The sequence below is a fragment of the Lissotriton vulgaris genome, chromosome 7, assembly GCF_964263255.1.
Source record: "Lissotriton vulgaris chromosome 7, aLisVul1.2, whole genome shotgun sequence".
NCBI lineage: Eukaryota > Metazoa > Chordata > Amphibia > Caudata > Salamandridae > Lissotriton > Lissotriton vulgaris.
Window position 1 is genome coordinate 738353705 of NC_141695.1, and position 15663 is coordinate 738369367.

Here is a 15663-nt window from a genome sequence, read left to right on the forward strand (position 1 = left end):
TACTCATTTATATGCTCCAACACTCACATATAGTGCCTTTAAACATATGTAGTTAGTCACAGATATACACTGAGGCATTCATTCACTCACCAACACACCAATACACACAGTAACTCACCTACACAGTTCTTCCCAAATGTACTTTGTATTCCATACAATCACTGAATCACCTACTCAGACATCTATGCACAGACTCATACACCCCCGATGCACCCACCCACACAGACACTCAGGGACCCATATAGATATTCAGACAACAAATCAATAAACTAGATAGACACTCGTAGCTATTAGGCAACCCATGCAGTTGCTTACACACCAACGGAGAGATTAATACAGACTTTCTCACAGTTTAGTCGCTAACTCACGCATTCAGTAAGACACGTTCAATCACTCACTTATACAGTCAGTCACGCACATACGAAAAAATCCCTTTAGGCACTTGTAAATGTATTCATTCTTCAATACATCTTGGCGTTTATATAAAACATATTTAAAACTTTCCAGAAACACACATTCACTGGATGATGTCATTAGTGATGTCATCAGTGATGTCAATTGAGATGTCATCAGTGATGTCACTGACCATTTTTTTAGTGAATATATATATATATATATATATACATATATATATATATATATATATGTATATGTATATATATATACATATATATACATACACACACAGACACATATATATATATATGTATATATATATATATATATATATATATATATATATATATATATATATATATATATATATATATATATACAATAATCCGTCACGCGTTACCACGCTCTGGGATCTCAGCAGCCAGGATACAAAGCACACGGACACGGACCAATTCGGTGATTTTGTTATTTATTTATCTGGTGCAGGTAGTCTCATGACGTTTCGGCTCCAAGAGCCTAGTTCACATGACAATGTTCTCGTATATGGTTGGCCCTTATAAAGTGCCAGTGATAGGTTCATTGTCGTCACATAAGAGGGCTGTGCATGGACATAAACAAAATACTAGGTTTACAGGGTAATTACAATATATAACAATGTTATTAAGATGCTGTTTATAAATTACGGTAAAATACCGAATTTAGCAACAATTGACCATTCAAATTATACATTAAATTGGAATGGCAACTTAGGAAACATTGTAGTAAAAACGATGTGTCACAGTCAAATACCTATTGTTTTAAAGACTATAAAGATGCAAAAATACAATATTTCAATATTTCTGGGTACAGTATTATTGATTAAAGTGCCATACTGATCACTGTCAATTGCTGTGTGTTGGATCAACAAATATATAAAGTGCAAGTGCAAGATTCTTAATGTGCAAATATCGCCTTTAGTGCAAATGTATGTGCAAAACTCTGCCTTAGTGCAAATCTATCTCTCCTCATTATGTTAGGATACAAACACTTATAAGATCAGAATAAATAACAGCAAAACGTATACAATTCTTCAATCAATGCACACCTTCGGATGGTTTCGCACAATTATATCGACACCATAAAATATTGTATCAAATTTCGATGATCCCAGAAACAGTATTCTTGGTAAAATATTTTTGTTTACATGAAACCTGAAACAATTTCAACCACAATGTTATCCAAAAACCCTTTAAAACCCTTTAAAAACCTAGCAACAAATTCATATTATGTATATGCATTGTGATACAAGTGATATAAGTGTATTTAAAAGGTAAACTGAATTGACTGATCGTGAATGAAGACCCGTACAGTCTGTCCAGTTCCTAAAGTGCCCAAAAGTGATAATGATCAATGTAACTAAAAAGTAGCAGTACAATCAGTTCTACATATCAGGGTTCCCAAAAGTGTCTCTAACTTCCTTTTCCTCATATAGTTCCTCCCAGCCGGGTGGTACCTATAAATGAGGCATATAAAAGGGAAGCCTAATATTATTAGTTTCAATTAACAGGGTTCTCATGGTAAACATGTACATAAATCCTCGGTTACATTTAGGCCCCCAGGGCTCTTGGTGTTAAGTAACAAGATATATTTTGTTTCTAGTTTCCTTAATTTGGCCTCTCTGTCCCCTCCCCTTCTATTGGCATTACCTGTGTCAATCACCCAATATTTCAGGGTAGCATTGTTGCTTTGATGGTATTCCCTGAAATGCCGAGCCACTGGATAAGTGTTGTCGCCATTGGTGATTGCACGTAAATGTTGGAGGATACGTTTGTGGACAGCATGTTTGGTGCTGCCCATGTATCTTAGTAGACAGGGGCATTGAAGAATATAAACCGCAAATTTGGTCTTGCAAGTCAATACCTGCTTTATGGGGTGTTGTATGTCAGTAAATCCATCCCTATAGATTTTAGTGTTTACTCCGTGGAGGCAGGCTTTACAGGTTTTACACCGATAAAAGCCCTTGTGTTCCTGCCACCAAGAGGTTTTGACATAGGGTTCTGGGTTAGTTTCCACCAAATGGTCTCTTAAGGAGGGAGCCCTACTGTATGTTAGGGAGACTTTTATAGGTAGAGTAGTACCTATGATGGTATCGTTAGTTACCAGGGACCAATGTTTATTCATGATCTTATAAATCTGCTGATGTTGTCTGCTATATCCTGTAATAATACGAAAATTGGTACTCTCCTCTTTCTTGTTATCAGCTGTCTCCGTTGTGTTAGTTATTGGTGGACCGGTTTTGTTGGTCAAAAGTTCCTCTCTAGATAGTCTCATGGATTTTTCTTTGGCTTTGTGAATCAACTGACTAGAGTAACTTCTTTCAAGAAAACGTATCTTGCTTTCCTCCTGTGCCCTCTCAAGGTCAATTGGGTTGCTGCACACTCGCCATAATCGCAGCGTCTCCCCGTAGGGGATGCTGGATACCAAGTGTGCAGGGTGTGCACTTGCAGCATGCAATATGCTGTTTCCAGCAGTGGGTTTACGAAAGATTTTGGACTCAAGATGACCATTATTAATATACAATTCAGTGTCCAAGAATGTTACTGTTTCCTGACTTAGGGTAGCAGTAAATCTCAAGTTGAGATTATTTATATTGATATTATCAATGAATTTTAGCGCTTCTTCCTTGCTCCCCCTCCAAATAATCAACAAGTCGTCGATAAAACGATACCAAGCGACTAAATTATTTTGGATGTTGTGTCGGTATTCCTGGCCTAGGACCAGCTCCTCCCAAGCTCCCATGTGCAAACATGCGAAGCTAGGGGAGAAGCTGGCCCCCATTGCCACTCCCTGTAGTTGGCAATAAAGTTGTTGGTTGAACAAGAAAACATTGTTATCAAGGCAGAATTGTAACAGGTTAAGAAGCATTACATTATGATCCTTGAATTCCAGACCCCTCTTTGACAAATAATGATCAACTGCTCTTATGCCAACGCTATGTGTAATACTAGTGTACAAGGAACATACATCCAATGCTATAAGCCTGATCAGGGCTGCCTTTTAAAGTATTCTATCCCATATTATTTGGTTTTAGCCTCCGCGCCTCTTATTTCTACTAATACGGGTTTGGAAGACTTACTGCCGCAGTGGAAGGTACTGTGTGTTTCAGGACAGTTGGGATATCAACATGAGAGGAGCAGTAACAGCCGGTAAGAAAGGGCTGTGATTAACAAGGTTTCAATTATGTATGCTATTTCCGGAAATGGTATAGAAACTTACACATCCACTTTATTTTACTTCATAGAGCGTTGGCTTTTGGCAGGGAATACCTGTGAGTAATTTTATTTTGCACGTTTGTTTAGTGGGCATTTTGATATGGTGGTGGTCGGTGAGTCGGACCCTCTTCCGATTCTTGGTAATACTTAGAATGCTTTTTTTAAATCACCACTGGGAATTTTCATTGAGCACGTTTTTGCATTGAATGGCACTATTTTGGACACTCACACATCTCACTCCAGCAATTTACTGTCCCTGACACGACCCACAGGTCAGCATGTTTCCCTCGTGTGCAAATTCTAATTTTAACCACAAGGTTACACATAACGACAATGAATATTCTATTATGTTTTTGTTGTAGTGCCAATTTGATGAACACTACTTACCTTCAAAGAAGCAATGATTTGTTTTGAAGATGCTTTCCCCCTGAAGAAGGGTTTTTATAAACCCGAAATGCATTGGGATGGGATTTTTAGCTTTCTTCGAACGTACACACAGATTATCAGATATAGGGATTTCTAAGCATTATATTGTGTTTTATTGTGCATAGTTAATGCTTGTTCATTTTGGTTCTCATAAAGAAGGACTGTTTGAATTCATTGGAATATAATTTTGGTTGATCAAAAACTTAACTGAGGAGCATTTCATTATTTATATTGTCTTCTTGAGACAAATCTTGTAATTATTTTTGAAACCTGATGGACATTTGTTGAGCATTTCACAGATCTGGTTGGTTTCCAGGTCTCGTCAGGGCACTTGGAAGAAGCCACAGTAGTTGCTATCCCATTTGGGGCATGTTGGTTTCAATAAGCCACTCATTCTTGTCAGATGATGACAGGGTGAGATAAGATAGGTATTTAAGAAAAATGTCTTCAACCGCACCCTGCTAGGAGTATTTGTGTTTTTGCCTCTTTGACTCTAAGGTTCATTTGTTTCATAAAATGGTGAAGGTATCAGAGACGTGCTGCAACACCTTTCCGGTTCTTGCAACAGCATCATCAACGAACAGAAGGATGGAGAGGGGGCAGCGTTTGTACATGGAATATCTATGGTGGAGCCTAACAATGTGGCTTCCACTCCCTTAGTATAAAGACAGAAGGGGCGACAACGAACCCCTGTTAACGCCCCTCTGAATTCTGAATGGCCTTGTGCGTTCCCCCTTCTTACCATAACGAACACTAGCAGATGCCTGTATTTACATATGGCGGATAAAGACTATTAGAGGTTCCTATATACCCATTGCTTCTATAGCGGACCATAATTTAGAATGTGATATGCAGTCAAAGACTCCTCAGAGGTCTATTAAAACCAAATAATATGTCCCTTCTTAGCCACCGTATATGTAGCCATGATAGGGCTCTATTTAAAACAATGATCAAAGGTCCCTTTGCCTCTTTTAATTTCATACTGCGCTGGGATTAAATGTTAATGGTCCTCTGCATAATCCTCTAGCCTGTTCAGCAATATTCGTCCCATTAGTTTCACTGTCTGGTCTAGCAATGAGATTTGCCTGTAATTACAGGGCAGACTCTTTATCCCCTTTTTTATATATGGGGATCAGTATTCTCTTCTTCTAGGAATCTGGAGGACCCAATTTGGCTATGATGGTAACAGTTTTTGTTAGGAGGGGAGTAATAGGTCTTGATGAGCTAAGAAGACGTCTATGGGCACTCCATCGGGCCCTGGGACACTTGCAGTGGTGAACTGTTCTAGTTCGAACCTAACATCTTCTATGTCAAAGATCAATGGTAATCTGATTTTATTCATGCCAGCCTTATCAGACATGGGGAGGCCCTCTTTGACTAGTTCAAATATTTTGCAAAAATGAGCCCCCCAGGCTTCTGTTCCAATGTGAAGCTCCAGCGTAGATACTTAGTCATTTACGATTGAGGGTGCATTTATCTCTTTCCAAAAGCCCCAACCAATATTCGTTATTACCTGTCCAATTAAGTGGTGCCTGTGAGCGAAGCATTATAGCTAAAGTTCTCTATTTGAGTGAACCGATCGCTGAATACCTCTGAGGCAACAATATCATCTATTTTGCACCGTTAACATGTTTTCAAAGGTTTTTTCCAGTTGCCCTGTGTCAGGGCATTTTTGTTTATTATGGCTAAGTTTCTTGGTATTAATAATCTGTTGAGCCCATTCCCATGCTCGTTATTAGAAAAGTGGCTAAATGCCTCCCCTTCCACTTCCACTATACCACATACTGCCCTGGAGGCCACTAAAATCCCCTGCCCAGCAGATATTCAGCCAGCAAGGATGCGCATTACATATGGAGTCTGTTGTATCTTAGTTACTGTTTCTAGATTCTGAATGTGATGACTTGTTCACTGGATTCTGGAGTGTGGAATCCAGGGGTTAAGTCAGAGGACTACTGTTGCTGAAGGAGGAAGGACCCTGCTTGCCTTTAGGGTTGTTTGATGAAATAAACTTACTTTTCTACATCAACCACTGTTTCCTCATAACTTAACAGAGTCTAATTCCTTTTCCAGGTGGGCTGGCATCCATGACATGCTCCAGGTAAAATTATTATTATAATAATTGATTATGATCCAGATCCAGTCCCAGTCTTCGTAGCCCTTGTAACAGCGATATGTGGTAAAAAGAGGAAACGTCTAAAAATCTGAGCGCTTTAAGATCAAATATATTAGGGACCAATGTTACTATGCCTCCACTTGCTCTCACCGCTCTAGTAGGCCTCGCCATAGTTTGAAAGGAGCGGTAACCATCTAGAAAAATGGTATCTTTAGCCAGGTTTAGGCATATTGTGTCCTAATTGTCCACTGTACCCTGCAAGTCAGTTTTTCCCAGCTTCTGCCTTAGTCCTGCAATGTTCAATGACAGATACCCTCACACTCAAGGTCTCTAGTATTTTGTTCCCATTCTCAATTCGGCACCTTGGGTCAATTTGGATCAGTTCCCTCCCTTCAGGCAGGTTACCAAACCCTCAATCACACTCTTCCAGCCCTTCCAAGGGGGCAAATCGATTGTGAAAAATCAGGTGATTTGGATAGAGACCATAGGGACTACCGTAGTAAATATTTTAGATTTGGGGGGGCTATATGCCTCTGCCTCATCTCTCTGGCCTGCACACTTACAGGTTTGTAAATGAAACCTAGGGGGAGAGCGATGATCTGCGAAGCAGTGTGGATTGTGATGAGTAATATTCTCAGTAATTCCCCTATTATTGTGCATTCATTAACATTCATTACAACACAATCCCCTCCTATGGTTTGTGGAGCGTGGCCCACCCAATCCACTCTCCTTGCCATTATGGTGTGTTTGCTAAAGTTTTGAGGGGGCCTTGTGTTAATATTAATCCAGTGGAGGGTTTTAACCACGAGTTGCTCTCTGGTCTCCTTTTGGGCCTCTTCTTATTTGGGTACATTTGCCAGAATGATAAAATATGGGCATCCCTCTGGGGGGAGATCTCATTTGTGCCTTTTCTTGGCCACTAATAATGGTTTATCATGCTGTTCCCCCCTTGGCCCTGAACTATCATGCCTATACTTTCATCAGATGTCACCGATCCAGCTGTGCCTTATCCCTCTACTATTCCTTGGCGGGGCGGGGGGGGGGGGGGTTAAATTAATTTGTAGGTGAGGCCTCATCACTCCCACTTGAGCGACAGTGTCTAGAGGGTAACATATTGGCACCCCACTTCCCTCTCCCCATTTTGCTGTGGATAAACCTTAAAGATGGGTCAAATTGGTATTCTGCTGGAGTCCTATTTTCACCCAATAGTGCCACATTGTCCCTTACTTTTGATAATTGCGCCAAAGCATGAGGGACTATATCTGCCTTTTCATTTTGTATCCGGTTAGACCTTCCTCTATTTTAGTTAGTTTACATAATATCGGCTGTAGGGTAAGAGTGAGGATGTGTTCCAACTTTGACATTTATCATCGCTAGTATTGTAAGATGTATCAATGGTGGCTGTGTTAATAATTATATCATCCCTCTAGCCTGCCTATATGCTATTAGGCTTCTTTCCCCTAGGTGCTTTTTAATTCCTTGCACCCCCCATTTTCTCTTTACTGGTGGTTACGGGGGTAGTGTTTGTTCTGAATCTTGGGCTAGGGTCTACTGATTGCTAGCACATGGTCTGTCTGAGAGCCTTCACCTTCAATAGGCCGCACAGTGTCTGTGAAGTCCATCAACTGAGATAACGTGTTCTCAATGGAAAAAGTTCATACCTCTTCTAATGAGAGGCAGCATTCAGCTAATTCTATTTCTTTCGACAGGACAATTTCTGCCCTTGTCAGGTAAGGAATCCAAGGTGTTGATCATGTCACTTCCTTGCTCTTGTTGTTTTACCTTGCTTTTCACCATTGTCTATCATGCTTGTCCTCTGGAAAAACACAGATTAGAGGGGGGCCCTGTCTCTTATGCGTGCTGATGTGCCTTTGGCCCGGGCTTCACCAAGATGCCTCCACACGTGTGTCATAGCTTTTGTCCCAGGGATTGATGTGGATTGCAGTCCTCCCTGTGTGATGCGGTCTGTCTGGCATGCCTTTCCTCAGTGAGGTCTGGCAGGTATAGCTGTGGCTGTGAAAGCTGCAATGCAGTGGGTTGGAGTCCCACTTTTGAGCATGTAGATGTTTCCCCAGGGAATGATGGGGATTGCAGTCCTCCCCCTGCCAAGCGATCCGGCTGGCCGGGCTTTCCACAGGGAGGTCTGTCAGGTACAATTGCAGCTGTAGCAATAACAATGCCGCTGGTTGACATTGCGCTTTTGAGCGCGTAGATGCTGTCCCAGAGAACTATGGGGATTGCAGTCCTCTCCCTGCGATGCAGTCCAGCTGTCACAGCTTTCCCCAGAGAGTTTGGCAGGTACAACTGTGGCTGTGTAAACCTAGTCATATGACACAGGAACAGGCTACAGGCACCATATGATTAGGACAAGAAAATGCAAACTTTGGCATTTTCAGAATTTTAAATAAAGAACAAAAGATTCCTTTCTGTGTTACTCAATTGGATACTGATCAATCACCCCACAGTAAAATATTGACCATCTAAGAATTATCATGACACAACTGAAAATTATTTCAAAAACACGTAATTTGTATATATTTCTCTCAAGATTTTATTTAAAAAAAAAAATAGTTTGATAAAAATTTTGTGAAACATAATACATTGATATGAAGACGGCAGACAAGGCAGGGAGACACTGAGGCTGTAACACATCCGTAGGTGCCAAATGAGCCATATACGGATATAAAGGGCTGGCTCCAGATTGATAGAGGGTGAACATTCTAAATACCTCACGAACAACAATCCGAGTGAAGAGCGATTTAATAAATCTGAGGGGAAGACCAAGAACCCCTGCAAACGAAGAGTCGAGGGATAAATTGAAAATAAACTCCCACGAAGAGGACCCATAAAGTAACTGGAAAGGTCCACCACTCCATGAGAGGAAGCCACATACAGGCAATTCATAGGCAAGATGCCATGTTTTTAATAGTTCTGTCCTGAAGAAGGTGTTCATGCAATCAAAAAAAGACACCGAAACGTGTCGACAAAAGGACCCAATTTTATTGTAAAAACTTTTTATTGTAATTTTTGTACCAATTTATTATGTGATTATTGTTTATTGTTGTATACCTAGAAGGTACTTACAGTACTGTATTTCAATCAAATGTTAGACACAATAATTCTGTTTACTGTAAGCAATACTGTCAAATTAAGTTGATGTTTTAGCATATCAAATTATTATGTTTCACTAATTTTATATCGAACAATTTTTTTTTTTAAATAATAAAATCTTGACAGAAATATATAAAACTACGTGTTTTTGAAATAATATTCCGTTGTGTCATGATAATTGTTAGATGGTCTTTATTTTACTGTGGGGTGATTGATCAGTATCCAATTGAGTAACACAGAAAGAAATCTTTTGTTCTTTATTTACATTACCCTGTCCTTTTCTGGTTTATCTGGGAAACTTTTTTTTTTTGGAGGTATTTTCCGAATTGTGTCTTAAAGTTCGACTTTACTATTAAATAGGACTTAAAATTACAATTCCTTAGTCACCAAACATGACATTCTCACCAGGTCCTAAACAAAGGTTATCAGTTATTAAAGGCAATATGGTAACACAATGTTATCCCATGTGAGAGGTATGCCTTACAGTAGCGAAAAACGAATCTGTGATATTTTGACTTCCAGGACATATCAAAACTTAAAAGTACATGTCCAACTTTTCTAATACAAAGCACCCTGTCCTATAGGCTGTTTAGGGACTATAATAGGGGTGGCATATGTATTAAAAAGGAAATTTTAGTCTTGGCAAAAGGTTTATTTTGCCAAGTGGGATTGGCAGTTTAAACCTACACAGGGGTTAGTGGCAGGCATGAGACAGGTTTAAGGTGCTACTTAATTAAGTGGCACAATAAATGCTGCAAGCCCACTAATAACATTTAATTTATCGGCCCTGGGTCTACTTTACTATGGACTTATGATTAAAATATTTATGCCAATCAAGTATAAGCCAATTTTACAATGGTTTAGGGAGTGAGCATTAGCACTTTAACACTTGTTAGCAGTGGTAAAGTGCACAAAGTCCTAAGGCCAACAAAAACAAATTCAACAAAATAGGAGGGGAAAAGGCAACAAGTTTGGGAGAAGACCACCCCAAAGCTAACAGGCGTAACACTACACAAAATATTGTCATTTCAACATATTGTCTTTGCCAGTGCTTCCTATTGCATTGCAGTCAAATGGGATCTAAAACTTGTAATTCCAAAGTAAACATGGGTGCAACAGTGTAAACTAGTTATGTAAAGTAGCTGTGGTGAGACCTTAGGATGCTTTTTAACATTTTATTACAGACATTTCTCTCTAGCATGTATTTGTAGATGTTATTTATAAGGCGGATGTACCAGAGATGATTATATTATGGAATTCGTATATGGAAACTTGGAGGCTAGTAGTGAGCAATAGGGAAAATGAAGAAGTAGAAATGAATGATATTACGCCTGGCAGTGCAAACAAAGGTGGAAGAGGAAATTGCAAAGTGGACTTTGGAGCTAGTTAAAACAAATAAATTAACAATTAGGTGAAACAAATATTTAAATACATATTGGCTTCTTTCATACAGATCCTAGATTCAAAAGGTTAATAGAAATTGTGAATGGTTGATAGTAATTGAAAGTGAAATTTTCAATGAAGTAAGAATGAGAGAAGAAGCGTGATTTAAAGAAAATAACAGAAATAGAGGGAACCTTAAGAAAGATACATATATTTACTTTTAGGATGACATGGTATAGAATAGAGCAACAATAAGTAAAATCAAGGGGCAAATTGTCATTGGAACGTGATTTAAGCCCAGGTAACCATGGAGAAGGAGAGAAAGCATATATTAGGCCAAGGTATGCAATTTGATTTGCTCTCAGATCGGCGACAGTCAAGAAACCTTGTCCTGTTGCTGAAAGCAAACTGCAATCCTTTACGTCTTTGATGTTTTAATAAACCTTGGCACTTCTAATAGAAGTTGCCTAATTTGGAGAAATATTGCTTCAATGCTTGAGACATTTCATGGCTAGACTTTGTAAGCCTTTAGCCAGATGAAGATAGCTTCCCAGACTTAGCTTTTTTCGGTTTCATCACAAGGTCATTAGGGAAAAATAAAAGACTAGCTACATATGGCCAAACTTCTTTTAGCAGAGACTTGTTTTTTTAGTAGAATTCACAACATATCCTCTTCCATCTACATTGAACAAAAATTCACATCAAAAAGAAAATTTACAATTTGTACAAATCAAATGTTTCCCCTCTCTTAATACATACAGCATAATTCACATTTTTCCACCCTGAATACTCCTTTCGTCTGAATATTTTCAGCCTCTAATAACAGTTTACAAGGTGCAAGCTGGCAAATGCTCCAACTATTTCCAGATCTTGAAACGGAAACAGAATAGCTGCCAGTGGTTACATTTTTCGTTCAAAGTTTTCTCCAAAACAAGGGGGGGGATGGTTGACTGATACCTATTGGAAGGCGTTGCCTACTACTAAGATTTCGTTTATTTCTGTCTGATATCCACCAATAAGTAGTGGGTACCAATAATGTATTATCTGCAATTATTTGGAACAAAATAAACACTTACTATACATTTATATTTTATTAAAGTACAAAGTGTGAACTGAAGAGCATATCATATTTTTGACAGAATTCTCCTTGAAAGTGTCTTTAGCGTGAATGTGGAGAAGCACATATAACTTATGAGTTGCAAACAATTTATGCCTAAATGATTATAGTTATTTAGTTTTGTACAGTGTTTTTCCTATTTCACATTGTTATTATGATGAAACCTCTTCTGAAGTTTGGCAATCTCACTTTGCCATGCCAAGAAAGACATAGGATCTCCCCACACACATGTTCAGATACCAAAATATTTTAAAGAGATTGTTAAGGTCGCCTGGGTAGCAAATGCTTCATAGTATGATGGCAGAAAATTAATATCTATGAGAAATCTTCAGATAAAGCGGAGCTTTAGTTTTATAGCAGCATCTGAAAAAAACTCAAAATGTGTACATTACAGACACTACTCATCTTTAAGGACTGCACTTTGAATCAGACATGGTATCATAGATGACATTACAAACAGCGCCGTAGAAAAAGTGCTAGGGACATAACATATGACATTCTCAGCCTTTGGCAATGTGCATGCTGTTTTCACGTGCTCTTGCAGCTGTGAACATTTTGTGTCACTCAGCTGAAACAAATATGGATTTCAGATCAGGTGCGGAGTATTTGCATGATACAACAAACAGGTTCAGCAATCACTGGGTGCAAACCCTGTTTATGTGTGCATTTTCAAATGCATCGCCTAAGACCTCCAGCGTTGATGGGATCCTTCCACGAACTAGCCTAGATGGAACTGGTGTGGGAAGAAGGCTCTTGGCATATGATGGGTTAACTCAGCTAAGTGAGAGGAATCATTGGACATCATGACAACCGTTGAATTGGGGATACTGTGGAGGAAATGAGGCTCTGGTAACAGATTCTGTGATGATTAACTAGCTCTGGTATAGATAGTGTGAAGAATAATTAGCTCTGGTAAGATAAAAGCACCAATGTAAAGACAGTGGTACGCATCAGAGTGCTGCGATGAAGCACACCTATGACCAGTGGCGGCTCGCACAGGTAAAGCTGTGGGGCAAAGAGGTGGGCGGGGAAGGAGTTGGGTAGAAGGGTAGTGGAGTATGACATATGACAGGAAAAGTATTAGTAAATAAATAAATAAATAAAATAATTTACCTTGCGCTCGCCGCATCGCCCAGCCGGCAATGCGGCGAGTGCAACGTAAGTGGTTTTATTGATTTATTTCTTAACTTTAATCTTTCCTGTCGTATGTCGTACTCCACTACCCCTCACCCCGCCCGCCCCGCCCTGCTACACCGCCCCACAGCATTACCTGTGCGATCCACCACTGCCTACGACACATGTTTTAACGGTGTCTTAAATACATTTGATGGGTGTGTGAGAAAGAGAGGGAGAACTTGAGAGAAATAGGATGTTGTTGGACCACATTATCCCTCTACTGAATTAAGCAGGGCCTCATTTTGCTTATCTAAACTGATAAAAATCTGTCCTCAAGTGCTTCTAAAAACAATAGATGTGTGACATTAAAAAGATCTATGAATCCATGTTGTTGAATTATGTAGTAAAGGAGGAAAGTCGACCTCTCAAGCCACACCCACATCTTACCCCACCTCAGAGAGGTCCACAGGCTCCCCATTTACAATTCCAGCCAACTCAAACTCCTAACACACAGATATAATGCCTTACACAACACTGGTCCTGCATACATGAAGAGCGTCATACACTTTCAACGGTAAACAGACATAATATCGAATCCAAAATATGGACTGGACATAATATCGAGGAAAAAATATAGACTAGACAAAATATCGACCAGACATAATATAGACTACAAAAATATCGAGTTATATCGATATTAATAGCCAAAATATCGAATCAAAAATATAGACTAGACATAATATCGACTAGATAGAATATAGACAAAAGAAAATCGAAAATAAGGTAGGTTTTTACTAATTTGTAATAATTGTGTAAAATTATTCTGTAGCGGGTAGGGGGTTTATAGGGGAATAGTAATTTAAATATAATTAATTAATTATGTAAATTAATAATAATTGTAAAATAATTAATAATCGGTAATTAAATAAAAAATAATTGGCAATTAATAATAATCGATTAATTGATAAATAATTAAGTTATAGCAAATTAGTTTCAGTAGCGGGTTGTGGGTTTATAGGGGAATAGGGTGGGAAGTAATTTAATTAAAAATAAATAATTATGTAAATTAATAATAATTTTAAAATAATTAATAATTGGTAATTAAATAAAATATAAATGGAAATTAATAATAATTGATTAATTGATAAATAATGAATATTTAGTAAATTATTTTCAGTAGTGGGTTGTGAGTTTATAGGGGGATAGGGTGGGAAGTAATTTAATAATTAATTAATTAATTAAGTAAATTAATTAAATTGTTTAATTAATTAATAATTGTCCATGAAATAAAAATTAATTGGTAAATAAAAGTTATTGGTATAGGAAATTAAATTTACTTGGTACTAATATTTCTATAAATTATAATTAATTATGAAGTTTTTCCTTTTCATACTGTTGCACTCACTGGAGTGGGAATAGTAATTTTTACCCCTACGCTATCCAACGCTTTCCCTACTGTAGCACCCACTGGAGTGGGAATAGTAATTTTGACCCCTACGCTATCCAACGCTTTCCCTACTGTAGCACCCACTGGAGTGGGAATAGTAATTTTAACCCCTATGCTATCCAACGCTTTCCCTACAGTTGCACCCACTGGAGTGGGAATAGTAATTTTAACCCCTACGCTATCCAACGCTTTCCCTACTGTAGCACCCACTGGAGTGGGAATAGTAATTTTTACCCCTACGCTATCCAACGCTTTCCCTACTGTTGCACCCACTGGAGTGGGAATAGTAATTTTTACCCCAACACTATGTAGCGCTTTCCCTACTGTTGCACCCACTGGAGTGGGAATAGTAAATTTTACCCCTACGCTATCCAACGCTTTCCCTACTGTTGCACCCACTGGCGTGGGAATAGTACATTTTACCCCTACGTGATCCAACGCTTTTGCTACTGTTGAATTCACTACAGTTGTTACAGTAAGTTTTAACCTTTTTGCTATGCTACGGTAAAAATATTATATATGTTTATTTAATAATATTTTTTTTATATATATATATATATATATGTAATATTTTTGTTATATTTTTTTAATTTACGATAAATATTTATTAATATAACATTAATTTAATAATTTTAAGTAAGTTTATATTAAATATATTTATTATTACATTCGTTTTAACTTAATTTAAAGACATTTAAAAAAAACAATATTTTTACAGTCTATATTTTTGTAACTCGATATTTTAGAGTCGATATTTTAGTACTTACCTGTTTAAAGATAGCCAGTCGATATTTTGTCCATCGATATTTTATCAACGATATTATGGTATCTCGATATTTTTGAGGTCGATATAATTTCAGTGATCCACTTTCAACAGTCTGCCAGACACCTACACGCAGCCTCGCCCTCATTTGCACATTTCCCCCACATTCAAGAAAGAACTGAAAGTCGGTCATTCTCATACATCACACCAAAAACATGGAATGGCCTCCTTCAACATATCAGAGCCTCCTTGTCACTTCTGGTTCTTCAATTAGCTCCAGAGGGACCACTCACCTCCACCCCTACTCAAGCCCCTCATGGGAGATTAGTGTGCTACAAATTTACGTAACATAAATTAACATAACATACATGCAGAGTGGATCAGTAGAGCCTCAGTTGATCTACGAATCGCACGCCTGGAACATATACCTTTAACTGCAAATGCAGCCCAGAAACAATACTCATAGCTCTCATTTGCCAGTTAATTAAGGGAGAGAATGTAGTCTTATGGCTGGAGCAGCCGACCTCAAAGCTGGGGAAG